The 26517-nt window shown below is 39.6% G+C and overlaps 1 protein-coding gene across 13 annotated transcripts in view; it reads right to left on the reverse strand.

Moving 5' to 3' along the window:
* Positions 1-26517, reverse strand: part of COG6 (component of oligomeric golgi complex 6) — a 285884-nt gene that overhangs the window by 157593 nt on the left and 101774 nt on the right. For 11 of the 13 annotated variants that reach the window (XR_007473069.1, XR_007473071.1, XR_007473075.1 and 8 more), the window contains one exon: positions 18211-18367. The exons of 1 other annotated variant lie outside the window; for it this stretch is intronic. The gene's annotated coding sequence lies outside the window, so the exon portion shown is untranslated. Of the gene's footprint in view, positions 1-18210; positions 18368-26517 lie in introns of those variants that run through there. One more of the 13 variants, XR_007473074.1, reaches the window with a different exon arrangement.

A 26517-nucleotide genomic window follows, 5' to 3' on the forward strand; every position in this document is an offset into this window, starting at 1 on the left:
TATGTACAGTGGCTGCCTTTGCATATGGAGGGATTTGGGCAGGAACAGGGTCACTATCTTAAGACCTATTCCCTCCACCCTTGGAAACACGGGGCAAATGCTGCCCAAGGTGGGTTACAGGGTAGGTAATCTCATCACACAGGCTTTTCTGATGAAGTTCCAAATATTGGCTGTCTTGATCTTGGCTCTTAGACCTCTCCAGTGCTGAGAGGAATGGTGATGTGAGCAGTAATCAGGAAAGTAACAGTTGGCTTAGGGCTGGTTATCAGTCAATACCAAGCTTGCTGTGTAGGAACCACGTATACTGTTTCCTTCCATGACATCTAATTTTAATTGCCTGCATGTCTTAATTTACCCCCATCAGGTCTTTTATTAACTTTGTGGATGGGACACACGCCCTGGTTTTTAGGGAAAGCTTCCAAATTAACAATTTCTCAATTAATTGAATTGGGCTAGTGTCAACTCATAGACTGTAGGGTTCTCACCTTTATTCGTACAACACATATTTATGTCAAACAAGCACAACAGACACACATTATCTTTTAAGAGACATTTCTATTGGCTCCCACCCAAGTGCACTCAGAAATTTTTTTCCCACTCACAAACCTTTAAGTTACCTTTGCCCTTTGAATTACCATTTAATCTATTCTCTTCTCCAGTCTCTGTATCTGGCCATGTTGGTTTTCCCACCAATTTGGAAACTTAAAATGAAGGCTCTCTTCATATCCTGACTCCCAAAGCCACAATTAGGACCTTCAAACAATCATGCACAGTAACACAAAATAAAATTTTAAAATAAATTTTACATCCAAAGCAGCACCCAGAATATCTCCAATCAATGTGTCTCCTTTTTATGTCACAGCTGTCACCTCTCTCTTGCTAGGGGTCTCCTCCAAACAACAGCCTCCTCCCCTGCTGGGGAGAACCTCAAAACTACTACCTTTCTAGTAGGTTATTCTGATGTGAATCATCTCCGTGATCACTGTTAAACTCAATAACCCAAGGTTCTCCCATTCTTACCCAATTTTTCTCTCATCTTACTCAGAACTCCACCTGAAGAGTATATGTGAAGGGACTGTCTATTCCTCTACTATCATCTTGGTAAGATGGACCTATGTGTTTCTTGAAATTTTATGTAAACAAAGAGTACTACATGCAAAACCATTTGAAGAAAAGCAGTACATCATACGATACAGTGGTTTCTTTTTTTTAGACACAGGGGAAATGTTTGTTACATAAAAGAGCAGAAAACAAAATGGTATGCATATATTAACCAATTACATAAAAAACACATACATGGAGTCAAGGGCTAATAGGTTATATGAAAAATGAGAATAAATTTTATGGTTATGACATCATAGACATTTTCTTTTCAAAATATTTTTACAGTTGTACGTAATTTTTTTTCAAAAATAAGAGTCATGTGAAAACCAAGAAGAAAAATTTAAAATCACTCTTAAAATATTCCTTTTTTTTTAATGAGGGATCATTTTTTTTTAACATCTTTATTGGAGTAAAATTGCTTTACAATGTTGTGTTAGTTTCTGCCTTATACCAAAGTGAATCAGCTATGTGCATACATATATCCTCATATCCCCTCCCTCTTGTGTCTCCCACCCACCCACCCTCACTATTCCACCCCTCCAGGTGGTCACAAAGCACCGAGCTGATCTCCCTGTGCTATGCGGCTGCTTCCCACTAGCTATCTATTTTACGTTTGGTAGTGTATATATGTCAGTGCCACTCTCTCACTTCGTCTCAGCTTACCCTTCCCCCTCCCTGCGTCCTCAAGTGCATTCTCTACATCTGCGTCTTTATTCCTATCCTGCCCTTAGGTTCATCAGAACCTTTTTTTTTTTTTTTTTAGATTCCATATGTATGTGTTAGCATACGGTATTTGTTTTTCTCTTTCTGACTTACTTCACTCTCTATGACAGACCCTAGGTCCATCCACCTCACTACGAATAACTCAATTTCGTTTCTTTCTATGGCTGAGTAATATTCCATTGTATATATGTGCCACATCTTCTCTATCCATTCATCTGTCGATGGACAGTTAGGTTGCTTCCATGTCCTGGCTATGATACAGTGGTTTCTAAACCTAGTTGATAATAAATCACTTGTGAAGTTTTTAAAACTGGAGGTTCTTGGCTTTTATCCCACAAAATTCTAGTCAAGTAGGTCCAAGATGGGGTCACGGAATCTGTATTCTTACAACACCCCCCTGCCTGGCCTGCAAATAATTCTGACTACCAGCTGGGCTTGGGATCCAACCTAAGGTATTATTACCTTTCTAGAATAATCACTATGACTTTCTGGGGTTTGCTGTTTTGCTTTTTTAAACTTGCTATTTTGAGATAATCATAGATTGACTTGCAGTTGTAAGAAACACAAAGAGATTCTACATACCCTTTACCTAGTTTTCTAGTTTCCTTCAGTAATAACCTAGTTTCCTTTACCTAGTTTCCTTCAATAATAACATCTTGCAAAACCATAGGACAATATCAGAAGCAGGATATTAGCTTTGATACAATCCACCTATCTTGTTCAAATTTTCCCAGTTTTATTTATACTCATTTGTGTTTGTGTGTATTTAGTTCCATGCAATTTTACCTATGTGTAGACGGTGCCTGTACCACCACACTCAAGGTACAAAGCAGTCAAGACACACCCCCTGTGTGCCCTTTTAGAGTCACACCTACCCTCTCCCCCTCCCCCTGGCAACCACTAATCTGTTCTTCAGTTCTATGATTTTTTTTCATTTAAATAATGTTATAGAAATTAAATCAAGCAGTATATGTAATAGGCTGAAAAATGGTCTCCCAAAGATGTTCACATCCTAATTCCTTGAACCTGTGAATACATTAGCCTACATAGTGAAAGATACTTTATAGATGTCATCATGTTAAGCATCTTCAGAGAGGGAGGCTTTCCTGGATTATCTGAATGAATCCAAAAAGTTCTGATTAGAGGGAGGCAAGAGATCAGAGATATAGTAGTAGGAGATGTGATGGAGACAGAGGTTGGGGGGATACAAGGGCCACAAGCCAAGGGGTGTAGATACCCTCTAGAAGCTGAAAAAGTCAAGGAAGTGGATTTTCCCTTAGAGTTTCCACAAGGCATGAACCCTGTCAACACCCTGACTTTTTAAAGCTTTAGAGATCGATTTCAGAGTCCTAACTTCCAGAGCTGTAAGATTAAAAGTTTGTGTTTAAGCCACTAAGTTCGTGGTAATTTGTTGCAGGAGCAACATAAAAGTAATACAGTATGTGACCTTCTGGGATACTGGCTTTTCTACCTCAGGGTAATTCCACTGAGATTCATCCAAGCTGTTGTGTGAATCAATGTGGTCTGTTCCTTTTTATCGCTGAGTAGTGGTCCATGATGTTGATGTACCGTTTGTTTATCCATTCATCTACTGAAGAACACTTGGGTTGTTTCCACTTTGGGGCTATTACAAATAAAGCTGCTATAAACAGGTATGGGTTTTAGTATGAAAATAAATTCCATTTCTCTGGGATAAATGACAAAGACTGCAATTGTTGGGTCAAATGGTAATTAAGTATTTCATTTCATAAGAAACTGCTGAACTATTTTTCATTTTAAATGGTACTATATGTTCCATTTTAAATTCCCATCAGTAATGTATAAATGATTCGGCTTCATCTCCATCATTTGGTGCTGTCACTGTTTTTTTTTTTTTTAATTTCAGCCATTCTGATAGGTATGTAGTGGTATCTCACTTAGGTTCTAATTTTCATTTCCCTAATAGTGATTGTTGATCAGCATCTTTACACACATGTACTTGCCTGTAGATCTCCTCTGGTGAAGCGTCTGTTCTCGTCTTTTGAATGTTTTCTAACTGAATTATTTGTTTTTTCACCATTGAGTTTTAAGAGTACTTTATATAGTTTAGATATTAGTCCTTTGTCAATATGTGGTTTGCAAATATTCTTTCTTAGTCTGTACCTTGTATTTTCATCTTAACAGAGCCTCTTGCAGAGTCAAACTTTTAAATTTTGATGAAGTCCATTTTATCAGTTTATCCTTTTGGCAACAAGTCTAAGAGTTCTTTGCCTAGTTTTAGATTCTGAAGATGTTTCTCCTAAGTTTTTTTCTAAAGTTTTTAAATTTTACACTTTATTTTTCAGTTAGCGATCCATTTGGAATAATTTTTGTATAATGTTCAATTTTTTTAACCTATAGATGTTCAATCATTCCAGCAACATTTGTTGATAAGGCTATCCTACATTGAACTGCTCTTCCACTTTCCTCAAAAAAATCAAAGGAGCACATCTGTGTGGGTCTATATCTGGTTCTCTACTCTGTTCCGTGATGTACTGAATATATGTCTATCCGTCTGTTAATACCACATTGTCTTCATTCCTAGAGCTCCACAGTGAGCCTTAACAGTAGGTAGAGTGATTCCTCTCCATCCTTCTTTGTCAAGATGATTTTAGCTATTCTAGGATTTGCACCATAAATTTAGAAAAAGGTTGCTTATGTCTACAAAAAACTTTGCTGGTATTTTGATAGGAATTACATTAAACCTATAGATCGATTTAGGAAGAATTGATATCTTTACTATATTAAATTTTCCCGTCAGTGAACATGGTATATCTTTCCATTTATTTAGGTGTTTTTTGATTCCTTTTATCAGCATTTTATAACTTTCAGTATACAGATCTTGTACATGTTTTGTTTAATTTATACATATTTTATTTTGGGGGGAGATTTTCTACACAGACAATCATGTCATATGTAAGAAGGAATGTGCAATGATTTTTTGAGCCAATCAGAAAATCCTAATAGAAAACATAAAGGATTCTGGACTAAAGAGTGCTGCCACATCATGGTTTTGAAAGACAAGTGATTGTTCTATGGAAGTAGAAGGGCAGGAGTTTTTTTTAAAAAGAGTACTTGTCTCTATTCAAATACACAGAAAAAACTGTCAGTCCCACCATACCAGATTTCCTCCGTGTTGAGCTGGTAACTATGTCACAAGATAAAAAGCACGTTGCCTTTGATTCCTGTAATTGAAACTGGCCCTATCAAGTATGACTTACGCTGTCCTCTGCTTTGTAGATGAGAAAATATGGGCCAACTGTGAAATTGACCTTTCACTCTGCCTGGGCTTGTGACTTCTCCACTTTTAGAAGCATCTTCTTACCATCACAAGGGTCCCAGAGTATCAGAAGCTATGCTCATCTAAGTAGGAGACAGACCTGGTCTCTTGGGCTCTGGGGGGTGACAGCAGAGAGCCTAAGACTGAGTGTGTCCCCAGGGTCATGTCAAAAACAGAAACAAAACTTCTGACATTTAGTTTGCCAATCTAACCACCAGCCTGCATTTCCTCGTTTTCATTTCCACTCTGTCCTTCACATAATTACATCAATGCTTCACTGTGTTTATGATACATGGTGTGGATTAAAGAGCTGAAGGTAAAATGTTCTGCCTGGGAAGGCAATTACTTTGAACAACCGTTTCAGTGGGATTGAAAGGTGATCTTAAGCACATTAAATCCAAGTTCATATATTAATAAGGCTACAGGGCTATCTCCCAAAACCCAAGGGCAGGGATGCCACAAGTCCCCAGGAAGTGATTGGAACTAGGGTTTGGAAATCTGTTAGGACTCCCTCTGAATCTCATCTCTTCTCCCAAAGCCTTACTTCAGATCTCTCTCTCTCTCTCCCTCCACGCCCCCGTCCCCTGTCCCAACCCCCCACCTCCCTCCCCCTGTCTCTCTCTCTCTCTCTCAGTCTCTGTGTTCTTCTGCTCTGGAATCCATGTGACGAAAACCATGGTCCCAGAAATCTACCCATTACAGGCCTATCCACTGGAGAAGACTGCATCTCCTTCTGCCTGTGACTCCCAGGGAAAGGACTCTGATTGGTTGTTTGGTTGTGGGGGGGGGGGTCTACACTAAGACCAAAAGTTGAGGCCAGGAGAGTGGGAAATTATTGTATGAAAAGACTCTGAAGAATTATTAAAGGGTAAGTTGGGGAAAAAATTCAATAAGGTCTGCACAGAAAAAAAATTAGTTAGATACTAATACTTCTTTCCATCATAAACTTGGAAATAGAAATCCCCTAACTCTCTATTAAGTCAGTTTGTTTATGAGGCATCTAGGTTGAGTTTTACCATGCTGTCAAATCTTTCACACCTTGACTCACAACCCAACAGACTGGTCACAGTTTTATTTCTACGCTAAAACTGCAATACTTGAAAAATAAGAATATTAAGATTTTAAGCAACTTGGCTCAGAAAGTAAAGACAGATTTAGTGATGTGATAAAACCCTGGCACGAAAGAGGAGTGAAAGACATTAAAAATTATCATAAACCAAGGGTTTAAAATCTTCTTTTCCAGACTGTGTGACCTAATATAAATCCTTTAAACTTTCTGCTTATTTATTTCTTAATTTATGAAATAGAAAAAATAACAGCTATCTGGTTTATCTTCTAGTATTTTTTGTAAATATCAAATGAGTTAGCATATATTAAAAAATGCTTTATAAACCACAGAGCACTATAAAACCATGATACTGTAATCATGCTTGTCTTGGGATTCATGTTACTGAAAATAAAAATAGTAATCCTATAAAACATCTTGTCTTTATTTACTTTAACACAAGGAGAAGTAAATTATATAAATGCTCATAATTATTTTTATAAGACCCGTTTCAGGCTATTTGGGGCAGAAAATATTGTCATCACTTTGTTGGAGGCAAAAATGAGGACCAAATAAAATTACTTGTCAAATAAATAGTCATGGAACAAGACGTTTTGGCTAGAATATGATATTTAAAAAAACAGCATCAAAACCTTGGTCCAGGTCATCATCCTGTTTACATTACAGGAGAAAGGTGTTCCTTTGTAACAAAAATTCCCAGGAAATGACCTCTGAGCCAATGCTTCTGGAAGATGGAAACACGGAGTTGAAATGTAGCTCCCTGAATTTCTAGCCGACCTTGCTCTGTTTTCTCCTAACAAATGGAAAGCACCGCTATCCTTGGTAGTTTAGGCCCTTCTTATGCTTATTCCAGGGTCCCTCCAGCTCTCCAGGCCTCTGGGAACTATGCAAAAGACTCCTCCTCCCAGGATGTAATTTCCTGCTCAGTAGTCAAAAATGCTCCCTTGGGTACATTCAAGTTTCTCCCAATTGGTGCAAAGATTCCCGAGATGCAAGAAACAACAAGGTACTTCCCTCAGGCCTAAATTTTAAGGAGTGAGGCATTTGATTTCTGCAGGAAAAGTACCCATTAGAAAAGAGAATGTTTTTGCCCATATTCTCTTTTAAAAGACGAGCAGAATCATATGACACTTTTATAAATACCCCTGCAAAGAGACCAAAAAAATCTGCTATTCTAACACACCTCAAAGGTGAGTCTAGCTTCAACAACCTGCCTTGGATAATATGGCTGAAACTGACAAAGGATTTTCCTTCCTGTGCACTGACTCCACCATGCTTGTCCTTAATCATAATGAGTGGACCTTGTTTGTTTTTCTTCTCTTTAATAACTGAAATAGCTCTGAGAAGGTCTGAAACTGGAAAAACCAAGAGCCATTTCATGGCAATGGTATCATTAAAAGCATCTGTTGTTCTTTATTAGGGTGCATCCTACAATGAAAATGCCCAAAGAATCAGCCTGTGTTCATCTATTGTCAACACAGGTATCCCAGATTTATTCTGCTGGGTCAGGTTAATTGGAACACTGCTGAAAAATACAGGTTTCCAATGAGAAGGGATTGAAAGTCTAGATAAATCACTCCAAATAATATATGGCTTTTTCCTATGAAGACCATGAACAATTTGTGTGCTGTTTGATTTCCAAGGACGGAGGGTTTTCTGTATTAAACTGAAATCTAAAGTAAGGTACATTGATTTACAGGAAATTGTTCCTTTATACACAAATTCATCATTTACAAATACTATTTCAGGGGCCAGATTGAAGGCAGGCTTACGTTTTTCAAGCCAACTGTGTCATCAACTGTGTCCGTGTCTGTTTATAAACAGTTCTTCCCAAATCGAGGATCCAAGCTTCACAAAAATATTTGTTTTAAATCATTTCAAATAAGCAGCATAAATATGAGTCTTAGGGCTCACTTCCAGAGAAAGCTGTGTTCACACGTATTTCATAGAAAAAGAGAAGAGTGGACAGGGGTGGTTAGGGCATAAAAGGAGGAGCCAGTTAGGAGGTTAGTGCCATTTTCCCGGGAAATGGTGTTGGCTCAAACTAAAAACGAATGATGTGTGTCCCCATCTCCTTTGATGTGAGAACTTTGAAAATCCCCCAGAATTTTCCATTTGCCACTCTGAGCTCACAGACAGACCTTTTATTGCCTAGTATATTTATTTGCAGATCTTAAAATGTCCATATGTCATGGAAGACATGAGTCCTTGATGACAGGTACTAAGACGTGTCCAAAACCTACTTTTCCAGGGCCCGGTGCCTGCAGTCTTGATTTAAGGGAAATAAGCAGTGAGCACAGCCAGTGGCTTGGACAGGGCTCCCTCCTTTCAGTTTCATCTGAGATAAGATTGCAATCGACTCAGGACATTCTCCATTTCTAATTCTCCTAATCCAAAGCCTTTCTTCTTTTGGTTAGGAAATGTTTCTTCTTTTTGGAAAAACACTGGAAGAAGGAAGTTGTGTTGAGAACACCAAGAGGTGGGAGGATTTGCCCATCTTCCCGGGATATGTCCACCTGCTGTGCCTATTGAGGAAGGTGGTATTATCAGTGTAGAGAAGACACAGTGGCAGGAAGTGGTGGGCGGGGAACCTATTTTACATCTGCTGTGTCTTTCCTCTTGAGTTTCAAAGAAAAATATTCAATATCCAAAGCATGTGTAGTTCTAACAAGCCTGATGCCTTCCTGGAAGCCACAAACTATTCAAGTATGATGCAGAAACACCACAGTTTTGAAATTCCGTGGAAGACGGCTGTGGTAGGGAAGGCATTTCCTGATACTTGACCAGGACACTGGTGACTTAGATTTCATTTGCCTTTGCCTTGGCTAGCTAATCACATGCTGAAATGAAAAGAAAGAGGGCATCAATCATCAGCCTTGATTCTGAAAGCTTATTTTTCATTCCTATTGCCTTGAAAATAAGGTTTGATCTGGGTTGGTTTCCAAAGCAATACTTTATTATGCTTTGCTCCCCTGTGCCCTATCTCAGCATTTTGGAATTCAGGTTCTATCATAGGCAGAGGAAGGCAGCACCGGTCCCTTTACTTTGTTTAGAATACAAAGAACCCTCCCTCTAACCCCGTTCCCCATAGTCCACAGGTGACTCTACCAGAGAGAAGGAAAGAACAGGGGAGGCCCGTGCCCCTCACCCATCCTGCCCGCTCTCCCCAAATACAACCATCCAGCCTCGATGCCAAGGGCTTCAGCAGCAAAGAGGAAACATCTGCTTTGTTCTCTTTCCACTGCAGACGAATTGGATGGTTCTGATTCATGACTCATTGTGTTTTACCTGGTCCTCCCCAGAATCTGGTCCTATGTATTCTAGGACCAAGTGTAAAGCTGCTCGTTAAGATTGTGTTTGCAAGAAGCAACCAGGTAACCATTTTGGCTTCACTGCCTGTGTAATTCCAACGATCCATTTGGTTGTGGAGAGATGAGAAAAGGCTTTTTTTGTTTGTTTTAGTTTAGTTTTTGTTTTTTTACTCTAAATTAACTAGGGTTCTTTTGTTTTGGTGCAGGGGAGGGTGTGGGGTTTTTTTAACTGATTTTTTTAAACTGTATTTCATATATTCCACTCCCTTTACCCTTTTTGCTTCTCTTCCTTCTTTCTGATTATGTCATGCTCCTTCTGTTTATAGACCAATGTTAATTTCTCTTTTGCATCTCTTCAATTTCCACTGCCACCCACAGTCACAGATGTGTCCTGGTCTTATAAATGTTGCAGTTTATAAACCTACTGCCCTCTCCGGAGGTTCTCAGTGCACACTTGACACTGATCACATTGATGTATCACACTCCTGAGGGACATCATGCCCCATGGGCTTTTCTTTCACAGTTTTCAGTTTTCTTTCTTATGTATTTTTTTCATTCTTTCTTTTGCGGGGGACACTATAGGTTTGGGTTTTGCATTCTTTCATTTCAAGCCTCATGTGCTTTAATTCTCCAGCTAACTGGTGTTAACTGTGGCCCAGAATGTCCTCAGATTGTTCCATTTGTCCCTTGCAAACCTTTTTTATACATTACACTATGAAGACACCCTAGGAGGTAAATTCGCTTCTATTTCCTTCACTTCACACATGGGGAGGCTGAAAGCGGAGAGAGACTGAGTCTAGAGCACCAAACTAGAGGTAAGCAGTGATTCAAACTCCCAGCCCTTGCTTCTGGCTATTCTCACCCAAGGGAGTCTGCTCTTCGTCCAAGTTCTCCATCGAGTCCCAGTGACTAGCCTTCCCTTTGTAGACCAGATGCTTCCACCTTTCACATCAGAAGATGCTTTATTCCAAAGCCCTGGGCACCCGTACCTCTCCTTCAATGTACACTGTAATGCTGGGACCACATTTGGGTCCAGATAAAATTATTCTTTCATTGGTCTTGGGTGGTTACTGTTTCATGATCCCTGACCTCCTTCCTCCCACCCCAGATCCCCAGGAGCCAAGAAAGAACATGAACACGTCTGCCCGCTATTCCTTTATTTAACCTTCCTGCCAATCAAACGCTTACCATCCATTTCAGGTCATGACAGAAAATCTTAACTGTGGCGATTAGCCACAGCTCATCAACAGCTACAAGAACCCACTGGAATTTTTCTCAGAAATCAGTGCACTCATCTGTGATGTGCTGATTGAGATAATGAGCTGCAAGATGAAAATTAAGGAATAATAGAATGGATATCTTTTTTTTTTTTCCCCTCTCACTAAGTAGCCAAAGGAAAGCAAAGGGAAAAGGAGACGGGGGAGGAAGTTAGGAACTAAAGTTTATTTTCTAACACATTCCTCGTTTATTTTTTCCCACCTGAATCTGGTTAAGTCCACCTCTGTACGAGGCTTTTGCAAATTTCTACCAGTTGTGGCTTTCAGGCTGAAGAAGAATATCTTTGGAAGAACGTAACTTGAATTTGTCTTTGGCTGCTTGAGTCTTAAAAGCTATGGTGCCAACAGCTTTTCTCCAAATCTCTTTCCTTTCACTCCTCCTTTTCCAAAGGATCAACTTCAATATTGGCTTCTGTTTGGCTCCAGTACCTTGTATTAGATGTCTGAGCTTTAGTCATTGGCACGCAGACACAGCCCACAGTGCCCATTTGCCATTGTCCCCCTGGAATTCCAGAGGCATCTGAGCCCTGTCCCCCCAGGGCTCTCCGCCAGGGGACCCAGTGTATTGAAGCAAATTCCCACATTGCCACATCCCGGCCCAGCCCCCATCCTCCACTCCCAAAGCAGGATGGAGTGAGGGTGAGAGACAAAGCCTGTCCCGGAGATTTTGGTCTCTGAAGGAAGAGCCCATCTTTTAGGAGGAGCAACAGAAGTGGAAATTTTCCTCTTTTTTGCTTTTTCAGTCACACAATGCACCTCAGTTACAAGACCGTAGGGTTGCAATGGAGGCTTCGGGAGATGGTGTGTGGGCATACTGTGGGCGAGTGCGTGTGCATGTGTGTGTGTGGGTAAGGTGGATGCTAGTGAAGAAGAAAGAATTTCTGGTAAATATCTCCAAAACAGTTCTTTTTCAATTTCAGATTGCTCACATTCAAGACACTTTAAATACAGAGATGACAACACTTTCCCTAATCTTCACTGACCCTGTGGCTTATTTACTGAATGTCTTTCATCTTGATGGTAACTTTATGTATAGGCTACATTAAACTTTTATGGTGTTTATTGCACAAATAATTACACCACTCACCCCCGCAAATATAAAATGCATATTCATATACGTACATACATCAACAGCTTGAAATGATATAGATAAGTATATATATGTAATCATCAACAGCTTGAAACTAATTAAAAGTGAGGCATAAACTGATTAAATTTCACATCAAAAATACTGCTTCCCAAATTCATTAAAAAAATATGTATATATAGTAAAATACATATATATGTATGTGTGTGTGTGTGTGTGTGAAGAGAGAGACAGAGAAAACATTAATATTTGCATGCATGTTTCTCCTTTTCTATCTAGTTTTCTGTCATTTTCTTCTTTCTTTGCCACTGACCTTCTCTGACCCAGGGAAAGACTCCACTGAAGAGACAAGGCAGTTGAGCTGTGAGGAGAAAGCCCCAGCTCGGTCCCAGTGGCCGCGCCTACCGCTCTACCGCCAACAAAGCACATGACCCCACCACACGTCCTTAAGGCCCTGTGCCTCACTTCTATTAACAAAAGAGCCTTATACAACTGGGTGGTGGGGAGATAATGGCAGATCACCCATGGCATTGCAAACCCTCTCTATTGAGATCCACAGCTTCATCATCCCAAGGTCTTTAACATTTTAATGTCTCTGAATTTACAGTTCATTTTACAATGGATGATGCATCATACTGAACAGCAGCATCTTTTCTTTCTTAATTTACATAAAACACTAGTGTTTCCTACAATGGAGGATGGCTAAATTTAATAAAATACAGTTTGGGTTAAAAGTATTTTGCAGGTTTATGCTACTATCCAAAATTCACGTGTTTTCTTGTAAATACAAGATGAACCATGGAATTAATCTCCCTGGCCCATTCTGAACAAGTAGAAGCATTCCCTGAGTGACAAAGTACCCAGCTGAACTAGAGGGAGGGACTCGATAAGCAGAAGGAAAAGTGTCTCTCAAACAATGTCATGCTTAAAAAAGGCCCTCACTTGGTTTCATGGTCTGCTGTCACTGTCCTGAAATTCTTAATGTTTTGAATAAGAGGCCCTGCGTGTTCATTTGACACTGGCCTAGAAAAATTATGTAGGCTGTCCTGATGGGAAATGTATTTGGTTAAAAAAATTAAAACCTATTCCATTCTTCTCACATTCACCTTCTGGCTGCCGGCATGAGAGACTTCCAATTTCTTAAAAAGAGTTCTGAACTTTGTAAGTACTTGAATCAGAGCATCTTCAAGCACATGGGGTTCTGTTTTCAGTCGGTATCATCTCCAGCTCACTTGGAGAGCAGCGACATACTGACCTCAGGATTTTGAAGGTTAAGAAAGGAGCAAATACTTCAAATCAAAACCTTTATCTTTTAAAATAAAAATCCTGAGGACTTCCCTGGCGGTCCAGTGGTTAAAACTCTGTGCTTCCAATGCAGAGGGCATGGGTTCAATCCCTGGTTGGGGAACTAAGATCCCACATGCCGCGGGGCATGGCCAAAAAATAATAAAATAAAATAAACAAATAAAAATCCTTAAGAAAAGCACTTAAATTGTTACAATTTGAGGGAGAAATCTCTCTTAAACTTCAGAATATCTTTTCATACACCCATGTATACGGCATCTCATAAAGTTTCTTTTTAAAAAAGAACAGTATTAAAAATAGAGGTAGTATAAGAATCTATTCTGGTTATTTTTTTTATCTCCAGACAATATCTACACATGTTGTTTTATTGGGGACCAATATGGTCCAAGCACATGGACAAATTTCTCTGCTAAAACCAAAGTGCATAAAGGAATTAAAGCTTTGAAATTTGTCATCTAGGGTCAAATTTGATCCAGCAACAAGTTGTGAATATGATTCTATGAAATACACGCCATAAATTCAGAATTTCTGGCTGATCTGAGTGAGAATGTTGATGAGATGAAATGAACAGACTCACTTAGAATAACGTGTTGGGTCTGTAAAACTGTCATAAGCCTATAGAGATTTTGCCCAAGTAGAAGACTAAATCTTGTCACTTTTCAAGCATGTTTCAAAATCTAGTATTTCTAATGGCTTCACAGGGTGACTGGCCTGCCTAAAAGCTTTAGGAAGCAAGAAGACACGTAAAGCCTCTGGTAAAAGTCTCTGTTGCTATTTGAGCAACAAAAATTCAAACTAATGAACAAAACAAAGATAACAGTGTTAAAAATAAAAGGCAAAATTTAAAAAGATCGTGCAAAGGACACCAAGAATACCCAAACCCAGACATTTCTTTTATTCATGGCCCAAGGGAAATACACGCACTGCGGACAAGAACCAAAGGACACCCTTTATTACGATTAACGCTGGGGCCCAAACCACAATGTAAAACTGAAATGAATTAGGCTGGGTTTGGAAGATTTCCAAAAACAGACTCAACGATGTCTACCTTTATCTCAACAATCTAGCACGATCCGCATAACATTAAGAGCTTAAATTCAGTGTTTTCAATATATTATATAAACAACGCAAAAGGTAGAGGGCAAGGTGCGGGATAAAGAGGAATTTAAAATCAGGGTTCTTGGATTCTGCTTCTTCAGGAATTTCACATTGGGTCTTTGGATGGTTCGTCTCTTATCCTCACTGGGAGTCATCTCGTGATACCTGAGACTCTTCCTTCCGCCAGAGCCATATTTCTTATGGGTGTTCCCTTTCTATAACTACATCAACCTCTAAGATTGTAGAGGTCTGCTTCAGGGGTCCAGAGTCTAGGGTACATATCTGAGTCCTTCAGTGTATTCTTCTCCAGGACAAATATAAAGAGGACATAGTCACCTTCTTCCAAAATGTCTAATATTATATATCACCAAGCTCCTTATTTTTCTGAGTTAGAATTTAATCTAGCATCATCATTCCTCATCTTGCTTTCTCTGTTTCCTCTTAGATCTAGCAATCTCCCCAAAATGCATCATCGTATCTTGAACCTTACGGAGGGAACCGCCACCTCCATTCCTTTTACTGTTTATGAAGGTTCTGGAAGAACTGGGGTATGGAGAAGAAGGACAAGAGAAAAATAGAGGGAACGAGAGTCCTGGAAACAGGTTCTTTAAAAAAAAAGAGTCGCCTTTATAAAGTGGTCACTACTGTTATATAAAAAATTCATCATTAAAAAAAGTGTAGGGGACTTCCCTGGTAGCGCAGCGGTTAAGAATCCACCTCCCAATGCAGGGAACACGGGTTCAAGCCCTGGTCCAGGAAGATCCCACACACCGCGGAGCAACTGAGCCCGGGCACCACAACTACTTAGCCCGCCTGCAACAACTACTGAAGCCCGCGCGCCTAGAGCCCGTGCTCTGCAACAAGAGAAGCCACCGCAATGAGAAGCCCGTGCGCTGCAACGAAGAGTAGCCCCTGCTCGCCGCACCTAGAGAAGAGCCCGTGCGCGGCAACGAAGACCCAACGTGAACGAAAATTAATTAATTATTAAAAGTGTAATACATATTAGGGGCCATATAACTGTAAAACTTTTAATACTTTCCTTTTTAAGGCAAGAGGAAAATAATGTTTGAGAGCCAAAAATTTGGAAAAATTGGTCTTAATGAATAAGTGCCCCAAACAATATTGTATTTCAGCGGCTCTCTGCCAGGAGCAATACTGCTCTGCACCCTTACCCCAGTGGGCATTTGGTAACGTCTGGAGACATTTCTGATTGTCACAGCTAAGGGGGCGCTACTGACATCTAGTGGGTGCTAGCCGGGGACGCCGCTAAATTTTGTTTAATGCACAGGGCAGCCCCCATGACTAAGAATGATGTGGCCCCAAACGTCAGTACTACCAATGTTGAGAAACCCTGCTCTGTGTTCCTGACAGACGAACAACAAAAAGAGGAGGAGCTGACTCATTAGGAATTGGCTTCACAGTCCTTAAAACGGGTGGTTTCAACTCCAGAGGAGTCGGCTGCTCGGGGCTGGACTTATGGACACAGACGTCCAGAGTCCAGTCTGCCTGCGCCTCTCTCCTTCACTCTTTGTCTCCCTAACTACACGAGTTTCTAGAGCCTCCATCTTCCCCATCAATAGGACACACTCTGCCCCCTGTCTATGACTTAAACAGCCGGAAGCTTGACGCTGATACACAGAAATCAGGAGTCCTGAAGCTCGAGGTAGCAAAAGTCTGTACAGATGCTTAAAAACATAGCTTGGCTCAAACAGCGTCAAGAGGTAGACACTCTAATCAGAAACACCTGGGAGCAGATGCTAAAACCGTTCCAAGTAGAATCTGAAACCGGACAAGGTCCTTTGTTGGTTTCATTTCACAGGAAAATCAGAGTTTGAGGCGGTTGAGTTTATACCACTGATTTGTAAAAACTTTCAACAAGAATGCTGTCTTCCTCACTTTAACTTTTTAACAATCACCCCCGCAGTGTTTTGGTTCTTTTGTACACATTTACTACCATCACACTTCTGCTTCTGTTTTTTTCTCCGATGTAATGTGGGGGAAAGACTTCTGTGGACATTCCTACTGGTAATATTTGCACTTTTGAACATTATCTGAATGACACCATGTTCCTCACACAATTGAAATCACAGAGACTTGCAGGTAGAAATCAGGATAGTTTCATACAGATAGAAATTATTACGCTGAGCAGGAAACCATAGTAATGGCACTCTAAAGTAGAAAAGAAATCAGCTGTAGAAGGACAATAAGAAGCAAACATTTATCTAAAACAAACAAACAAAAAATTAATTTAGAGTTCTATTATTCTACTGGAGCCATTTGTATTTTTCTTTTGTTTTTTTAAATAACAACAATGGTGTTGAGCACATAGTTTTTTTTTTTTTTTTTTTTTTTTTGGCTGTGCTAGGTCTTTGTTGCTGTGCTCGGGCTTTCTCTAGTTGTGGCGAGCGGGGGCTACTTTTCATTGTGGTGCGCAGGCTTCTCACTGCGGTGGCTTCTCTTGTTGCGGAGCACGGGCTCTAGGTGCACGGGCTTCAGTAGTTGTGGCTTGTGGGCTCAGTAGTTGTGGCTTGCGGGATCTAGAGTGCAGGCTCAGTAGTTGTGGTGCACGGGCTTAGTTGCTCCAACGCATGTGGGATCTTCCCAGACCAGGGCTCGAACCCGTGTCCTCTGCATTGGCAGGTGGATTCTTAACCACTGCGCCACCAGGGAAGTCCCTGTATTTTTCTTGTATACAAATGTATGTTTGTTTATACATGCGTGGATATATATGCATGCAGACTATATATATATATATATATATATATATACACACACACACACATATATAGTCGTCTTGAAACTTCTCAGTTATTGATATTCATATTCTTATCAACAATAACTGTAAAATATGTAGTTGTGGGCATTATAAAAATGAGTCCCTACTTTAATATTTCCATACTAAAGTAGTGTTCCCTAAAGATTATGTTTTCTTTTCTGTCAGCCCAGAACCCGAAGACGGTAGTACAGTTGACCCTTGAACAACACAGGTTCTTTTACATGCGGATTCTTTTCTGTGGTAAATACTACAGTAGTTGGTTGAATCTCAGGATATGGAACTGTGGATATGGAGGGTAGACTATAAGTTATATGCGGATTTTCGACTGCACGGGTGCTGGCGTCCCAACCCCTGAATTCTTCAAAGGTCAACTGTATAAGTAATCAATTCTCAAGTTTCTGCTGTCTCCCTTAATCAATATCAATAATAAGTGAAGTAACTCTGTCCAAAAGAAAAAAAGAAAATACAAGAGATGAAAAGAAATCACTGTGAGAAGGGAGTGATGTCCAGTAGGACCTGATATTAAAGAAAAGGGCACAGGGCTTCCCTGGTGGCGCAGTGGTTGAGAGTCCGCCTGCCGATGCAGGGGACGCGGGTTCGTGCCCCGGTCCGGGAAGATCCCACGTGCCGCGGAGCGGCTGGGCCCGTGAGCCATGGCCGCTGAGCCTGCGTGTCCGGAGCCTGTGCTCCGCAACGGGAGAGACCACAACAGTGAGCGGCCCGCGTGCCGCAAAAAAAAAAAAAAAAAAAAAAAAAAGGCCACAAAGTCATAGGGAAAAGTTTTCTAGCATAGATTTCAAAATATCTGTATTTTACTTCAGCTTCCCCGCCCCTTTTTTTCTTTTTTCTTGGACAAGCCACTTCTTTGAGTCTTAATTTCCTCCCTTGTAAAATAGGATAAGTGCTTTGAAAGAGCAACGCACACCCACCAGGTTACATTCAACAACCTGAGATTATTGGAAGAATATGAACGCATGCCTACTGGGTCTCCTAGCCAGCCTTAAAACGCTCTTTGCCGCCAAACTTCATTTCACAAAATCAGCATTTCCATTTTAATGGGAAGGGCGTGTCCAATTCCAATTCTGAGGACTCTCCTCCAACTACCTTACAAGCCCCAGAGGCATCAGCCGCTGGGGGTGGAGCATTGGGGGGGGGTGACAGATACCTGAAGTGTGGTGGCAGAAACGGCTCTCTCCTGGCACAGACCAAGACCAGCAGGACCTGTGGGTCCTCCCCAGACGCTGTCATCTGCAACTTATCTTCTCAAGAAACACAAAGCGCATACGTTCTTCCTCAGTGGTGACCTCTGGGTGGCAGGGGCGCTGTGTAAGAAGCAGAGGCAACAGAGGGATCAGGGGCTTCCGATGGGGAGCCTTGGAACTTCGTTAGACTCTGTCACTTGGTCTGGGGGGCGTGGTTTCATATAAAGAATGTGGGCATTGAAGTGGCCTAGGGAAAACTCCCTAACCTCGCTGAGACATGAGGTGCCCTGCCTCGGACAGGCAGCTCTTCAGAAGGACTGAAGGTGACAGCGGACGTACAGCCCCCGCATCGTGCTGATCACCGGGGGACACCCCAGCCAACGCTAGCCTTGGGCTTCTTCATCCGCATCTTCCCCTTATGCACTAAGCTCGTTTTAAAAGGACGTGTCTCAGGAAACAGCGAATATCAGGTCGGCTCATGTACTGGGCCCGCTCTTCACGAAGGCTTGCGGAGGCAGGAGGAGGAGGTGGGTGTGAACTTCCTGGGATAAAGTGAGTGGTGATGGGTGAAGACAACTGAATTTTCCCTGGTGGCTACAAGGAACGCAGGGAGAATGGGCGGAGCCTGAGGAAGCACCCCGCACGTAGCACTATATCCTGCTGGGGGAAACCTGGGATGCCTAGAGCCCACACCCATGTCTCTATGTACATGCTGCCCAGGACTTTCTTCCACTTCCTTCTTCCTCCTTTGCTCCACCATGTAGCCTTTCTGTGCTTGTCAAAGGACAGGTTGGGAAAAAATGAAAGTGCGGTGAAACTCCAACTAACCCACTAGTCCAATGACTCCCTGCTCAGTTAAAAAGATTTACTGAGTCAGGAAGGTCAAATAGTGGTCATTTTTTTTTTAAGTTATGTATAGATATTCTTCATCAATGTTTTCTCTAACCCTCTTTACATCAAAAAAACAAAGGCTGGTTTTATTCCTTTCCACACAAAGCATCTGTAACAAAGCAAAAGGAGGATTTCAAATGACAGTTTCACCGTGGGGACTGGCGGGTCTTTCCAGAACATTTAGCTTTTATGGACAAAACCCACTGAAGGTAAAACACATAAGGGCTTAGATACATAACATTGCCAGCATGAAGAAAAAGGCGCAGGCTCATATTATCTGTGCTTATTTGCGGTATTACGTAATTTATTGTACTTTTCATAAATATGCCGGCCTTGTGAACTGTCTTCATTTCACTATAGAAACTATATTGAGTCATCTGCTATCTTGGTGCAGGATTTTCTTTTCTCTTTTCATATTTATAAATTTGTCCTCCTGGAAAATATCAAGGTCAATTTCTGCCATTTGTTGCAAAATGTAGAAGATTTAACTGAAGGTGATGTTGACTATGCATGCATTCAAAGGTAGATCTGGGTCTTAAATATTTATTTAAAAACTGAAAACACTTAGATGGGAACACATACAAAGGGACAAAGTAAACAAAACAAAAAAATGGAAAATGAAATCTGAAATATGTTTTCTTAACCCTCAGTGCCATGCTGTCTCAGGCGGAAGGATCTAATCTCTGCAAACACAGGGTTTTGGTTAATAATAACAGTCTAGGGCTTCTCTGGTGGCGCAGTGGTTGAGAGTCCACCTGCCGATGCAGAGGACACAGGTTCGTGCCCCGGTCCGGGAAGATCCCACATGCCGCGGAGCGGCTGGGCCCGTGAGCCATGGCCGCTGAGTCTGCACATCCGGAGCCTGTGCTCCGCAACGGGAGAGGCCACAACAGTGAGAGGCCCGCGTACCGCAAATAATAATAATAATAATAACAGTCTAAGATGAAAATTATGAAGGTAGCATAATAGCTAACAAGTTAAGTTTTCAAACAAATAGAGGTTTTTATTTAGTTGCTGTTTTGTTCTTCTGGGGAGCTACTTTTTAAAAAAATTCTAAAGACCAGAAATAGCAAATCCAACTCCAAAGCTATTCTGAAATGAAACAAAAAGTCAGGGAAAGTTAAGACTATGGACAATTTACAAAGCCGCTTTTTATACAGTTGGGTTATAGCTCTGGGTTCCAACGATTTCCTGGGCACAGCAGGGAGCAAAGGATTGAATCCAGGAGGTAAACATGGGAAGAAAACATCAGTGAACAGTATTCACCAATTGTCTTGTTCATTTTACAAAGACATGTAGTGGGACACAGTCTTCAAGTCAGAAATCAGATTCACTAAAACCTACAAGATAGAGATGATGGACAGAGGTTGAGGCATAAGGACAAAGGGGTGATGGAACAACTAAGAAAGAACTGCTTTGAAGGCTAGAAGTAAATGGAGAAGTTCTGAGGAAAACCGAACCACAATTTAGCTAAGGGCAAAAATAAAGACATTCTGGAACACACAAGGATCCAGAAGATTGAATACCCATGCATCCTTTCATAGAGAATATTATCCACCTAAACAAGGGAGTAAATCAAGAAATAGATTAAGGAAGCAGTGGCCCCAACAATAGAGCTGGGCAGGGAAATCCCTGGATGACCACTGAGTCTCTGGAGATCATTAATGCATCCACATTAGAGAAAAGAAAGGAGGCCCCCAGGAGCAAGTTTTCCAGGAAAAAAAGCAAATTTGATGGGTAATCTGATCTAATAAAGCTCTTTCTTTTTAAGATTTGACTCTTTTCTGGCATTATTAATTTTTGTGGTAAAATATACATAATTGTACATTTAAGCCATTTTAAGTGTACACTTCTGTTGCAATAAGTACATTCACATTATTGTACAACCATCAATCACCATCCATCTCCAAAACTTCATCTTCTCCAGCTGAAACTTTCTACCCATTAATCACTAACTCACCATTGACTCTTCCCTCAGACCAGAGTAACCACCAATCTACTTTCTGTCCCTAAGAGTTTGACTACTCTAGGTACCACACAAAAGTGGAATCATATACAAATTTGTCCTTTTGTGCCTGGCTTATTTCACGTAGCAAAATGTCTTCAAGATTCATCCATGTTGTAGCATGCGTCAAAATTTCCTTCCTTTTTAAGGCTGAATAATATTCCATTGCATGCATATACCACATTTTGTTCATCCATTCATCCATTGAAAGACACGTGTTGTTTCCACTTTTTGGTTATTGTGAATAGTGCTGCTATGAACATCTGTTCGAGTCCCTGATTTCATTTCTTTTGCATATATATCAGAAATGGAATTACTGGACCATATGGTAATTCTATGTTTAATTTTTTGAGGAATCACCATACTGTTTTCCATGACAGATCCACTCTTAACATTCCCACCAGCAATGCACAAGGGTTCCAACTACTCCAAAAGCTTGTCAACACTTGTTATTTTCTGTTTTCTCAATAATAGCCAATCTAATGGGTATTAAGTGGTATCTCATTGTGGTTCAGATTTGCATTTGCCTAATGATTAGTGATGTTGACCATCTTTTCATGTGCTTATTGGCCATTTGCATATATCTTCTTTGGAGTGATGTCTATTTAAGTCCTGTGCCCATTTTTTAATTGGGTTGTTTTTTGTTGTTATTGTTGAGTTGTGAGAATTCTTTGTATATTCTCTGTAAAAATCCTTTATCAGATATTTGATTTGCAAATATTTTCTCCCATTCTGTGGGTTACCTTTCATTCTGTTGGTGTACAGAAGTTTTAATTTTGAAGTCCACTTAATTATTTTTTCTTTTATTCTCTGTTTCTTTAGTGTGATATCCAAGAACTCATTGCTAAATCAAAAGACACAAAGATTTTCCTCCATGTTTTCTTCTAAGAGTTTTATATCTTATGTTTAGGTTTTAATCTATTTTGAGTTCATTTTCATATAAGTAAGGGTCTAATTTCTTTCTTCTGTATGGGGGTATACAGTTTTCCTAACACCATATGTTGAAAAGACTGTCTTTTCTGTTTTTCTATTCCTTATTTTATTTATCTCTGATTTAATCTTTATGATTTCCTTCCTTCTACTAGCTTTGGAATTAGTTTGGTTTTTTCTAGTTCCTTAAGGTATAGTGTTAGGTTACTGATTTGAGGCTTTTCTTCTTTTCATGTATTTATAACTATAGATTTCCCTCTTAGAACTGCTTTTGCTGCATCCATTAAGTTGGTATGCTGTTTTTCTCATTTTCATTTGTCTCAAGATATTTTCTTTGTAATTTCTTCCTTAATCCATTGGCTGCTTAAGAGTATTTTGTTTTATTTCCACGTTTGTCAATTTTCTAGTTTTCCTTCTGCTGTTAATTTCTAGTTTCATTCTACTGTGATCAGAAAAGACACTTTGTATGATTTCAATCTTGTAAAATTTATTAAGACTTGTGTTTTGGCCTAAAATATTTTCTATCCTGGTTAATGATCAATGTGCAATTGAGAAAAATGTCCATTCTGTTGTCACTGGATACAGTATTCTGTAACATTTTTATTAGGTCCAGTTGGTCTATAGTGTTGTTCAAGTCCTGTATTTCCTTTATAGATCTTCTGTCTGGTTGTTGTATGCATTATTGCAAGTGTGATATTGAAGATTCCTACTATTATTGTAGAGTTGTCTGTTTCTCTCTTCAATTCTATCAATTTTGCTTCATATAGTTTGAAACTCCAGTGTTTGGTATATAAATGTTTATTAATATATTCTGGTGAATTGACCTGTTTGTCATTATATAATGTCCTTCTTTGTGTCATAAGTTTCTTATTTAGTGTGTTTTATCTAATATTTGTATAGCCACCCTGCTCTCTTTTCATTACTATCTGCATGGAATATCTTTCTCCGTGCTTTCACTTTAAAATTATGCATGCCCTTACATCTACAGTGTAGACAGCATAGAGTTGAATCTCATTTTTTTATTCCAATCTATGTCTTTTGATTGGGAAATTTAATTTCATTACATTTAAAGTGATTATTGATAATGAAGGACTTACTTTTGCCATTTTGGTTTTTGTTGTATTTTCTTTTTTTAAAATTTATTTTATTTTATTTTTAATACAGCAGGTTCTTGTTATCTAATTTACACATATTAGTGTATATATGTCAATCCCAATCTCCCAATTCATCCCACCATTTTGTTATTTGTTTTCTGCACATATTATAGCATTTCCCCCATATTTCCCCCATTTCTGCATTTCTCTGTGTTTAATTTTTTGTAGTGACACACTTTAATTCCCTTCTCATTTCCTTCTGTGTGTATTCTACAGATATTTTCTTTGTGGTTACCATCAGGATTACATATAACATCCTAAATTTATAATAATCAACTTTAAGTTGATACCAACTTAACTTCAATCACATACAAAAACTATTCATTTATAGCTCCACTCTCACTTTATGTTATTGATGTCACAATTACATCTTTATAATAATATTATATACTCATTAACATAGATTTATAATTATTTATTATGCATTTGTCTTTTAAATTCTGTAAAAAAATTAAAAGTGGAGTTATAAGCCAAAATTACAATAATACTGTATTTTTAATATTTATTCATGTATTTACTTTTACTGGAAAACTTTATATTTTTGTATGGCTTCAAGTTTCTGTCTAGTGGCCTTTTATTTCAGCTTAAAGGACTCCCTTTAGCATCTCCTGTTGGGCAGGTCTAGTGGTAATGAACTCTCTTAGTTTTTGTTTGTCTGGGAATCTCTTAATTTTCCCTCATTTTTTAAAAGACAGTTTGCCATATATAGAATTCTTGGTTGACAGGTTTTGTTTTTCACCACTTTAACTATATCATCTCACTGCCTCTGGCCTTCAAGGTTTCTGCTGAGAAATCTGCTAGAAATCTTACTGAGGCTCCCTTGTGCATGATGTCACTTTTCTCTTGCTACTTCCAAGACTCTATACCCTTGGTTTTTGACAGTTTAACTACAATGTGTCTGCAAGTGGATCTCTTTGGATTTATCCTGCTTAGATTTCAATGAGCTTCTTGAATTAGTATAACCATGTCTTTCCTCTAATTTTGGAAGTTATCATCCATGAATTCTTCAAATAATCTCTCTGTTCTCTTCTCTCTCTTCTTCTTCTTCTTCTTCTGGAGTTCTCATAATGCATATATTGCTTTTTTATGGTATCCCATAAGTCCCTTAGGGTCTATTCAATTTTTTTATTCTTTTTTCTTTTTGCTCCTCAGACTCAGTAATTTCAAATGACCTATCTTCATATTTGCTGACTCATTTTTCTGCCTGTTTGAGTTTGTCTTTGAATCTCTCTAGTACATTTTCCAATTCAGTTATTGTATCTTTCAGCTCCAGAATTTGTTTGTTTTTTAAATAATTCCTATCTTCTTGTAGATGCTCTCACTTCATTCAAATATTGTTTTCCTCGTTTCCCTTAGTTCTTTGAGCATACTTGAGATAGTTGTTTTAAAGTAAGTCTGAAGCGTATGCTTTTTCAGGGACTGTTTCCAGATATCTATTTTGTCTTTTTGAATGAGTCAAATTTCCTTGTTTCTTTGCATGCCTGTGATCTTTTGTTGAAATTGGGCATTTGAAAAAACAGTTACCTTCTCCAGTCTTTGCAGACTGGCATGGAAGATCTTCACCAATTTGCAGGCCCCTGAGCCTTGAGATCAGTCTAGAATGAGAGCTTAAGGTCTGCCACGTAAGGACACAGTGAAAAGGAGGCCATGGACAAGCCAGGAAGGGAATCCTCACCAGAAGGTGACCATGCCGGTACCCCGACCTTGGACTTCCAGCTTCCAGAAACCATGAGAAAATAAATTTCTGTTGTTTAAGCCACCAAGTCTATGGTATTTTGTTATGGTAGCTTGAGCCAACTAAGATAGTGTTTACTGAGCACTTTCTATGTGCCCAGTACTGGGTTAAACCATGAGAGTGAAAGAAAAATAAAACATAGTCCTTGATCTTAGAAACCATGGAGTCCAGCTTGGGAAACAGACATATAAACCAATCATTTCAACATAAAATGATCAATACTTGTGTAGACACAAAACATAGAGCACCATGGGAGCACTGAGGAGGAAAGCTTTAAATCTGCTTATTGAATGGATCTATTTCATGTTTGGAGAGGTTCTTTTTTTTTTAAAGAATTGTGTCTTATTCTTTTTTTTTTAATTTATTTATTTATTTTTGGCTGCGTTGGGTTTTCGTTGCTGCACATGAGCTTTCTCTAGTTGCAGTGAGCGGGGGCTGCTCTTCGTTGTGGTGCGTGGGCTTCTTGTTGCAGTGGCTTCTCTTGTTGCAGAGCACGGGCTCTAGGTGCATGGGCTACAGTAGTTGTGGCACTTGGGCTCTAGAGCGCAGACTCAGTAGTTGTGGTGCACGGGCTTAGTTGATCTGCAGCATGTGGGATCTTCCTGGACCAGGGCTCAAACCTGCATGCCCTGCATTGGCAGGCGGATTCTTAACCACTGCGCCACCAGGGAAGCCCTGGAGATATTCTTAAGCCCTTTACATTTATAAAATCCCAAGGTCCTATGTAACAGTGAGTTTCCATGTTGTGCGTTTGGGGCTGTCTTCCTGTCCTTTAACGGGAGGTGCATCAGTGCATGAGTCAGCTGCTCTGCATTTTCCTGTCACTTTGGCATTTGATTTAACTCTGGGACACAGTCAAACCTCTCCAACTTTTTGTTTCTCAGTTTCTCCATCTATAAATTGAGATGCTGATACTTGTCATGAACTTCTATATAAGAGTAAATTCAATAAAGGCATAATGCTAGAAGTGAAAGAGAAAAACAAATGTGTGTTCTATTACAGATGAGAAAAATGATGTGGGACTGTTACTAACAAGTATAATCAATAAGGCTAATTCTCTAAGTCAGCGCTTCTTGGATTATAATGGTCACAAAAATTATATGGGGATCTTGTCAAAATGAAGGTTTTGATTCAGAAAGTCTGGGTGACCCCAAGATTCTGCATTTCAAACAAGCTCCTGGAAATGTTATTGCTCCTGCTATATGGATTACACTTTGAGGAGCAAGAACTTTAATGATTTTAGGCCCTGCTGTGAGAGCAGATGTAAGTTTCACAATTTCTAAACATGTATTTACTAACCAAAGCCACCAAAGCATCACTTAAGGTAGCAGTTCTCAAACTTTTGGTCTCAGAACCTCTTTTATCATCTTAAAAATTATCGTGAAACCAAAAAATCATACCCATCTGTATTCACAATATTTGAAATTAAATCTGAGAACATTTTAAAACACAAGAATACATCAGCATATATTCTATTATCTGTCAGGATGATAATGTCATTCTACAATCTCGAAGTCTCAGGAAAACTCCACTATCCATTCATGAGAGAATGGGA

Source organism: Orcinus orca, chromosome 18 (genome assembly GCF_937001465.1).
Source record: "Orcinus orca chromosome 18, mOrcOrc1.1, whole genome shotgun sequence".
NCBI lineage: Eukaryota > Metazoa > Chordata > Mammalia > Artiodactyla > Delphinidae > Orcinus > Orcinus orca.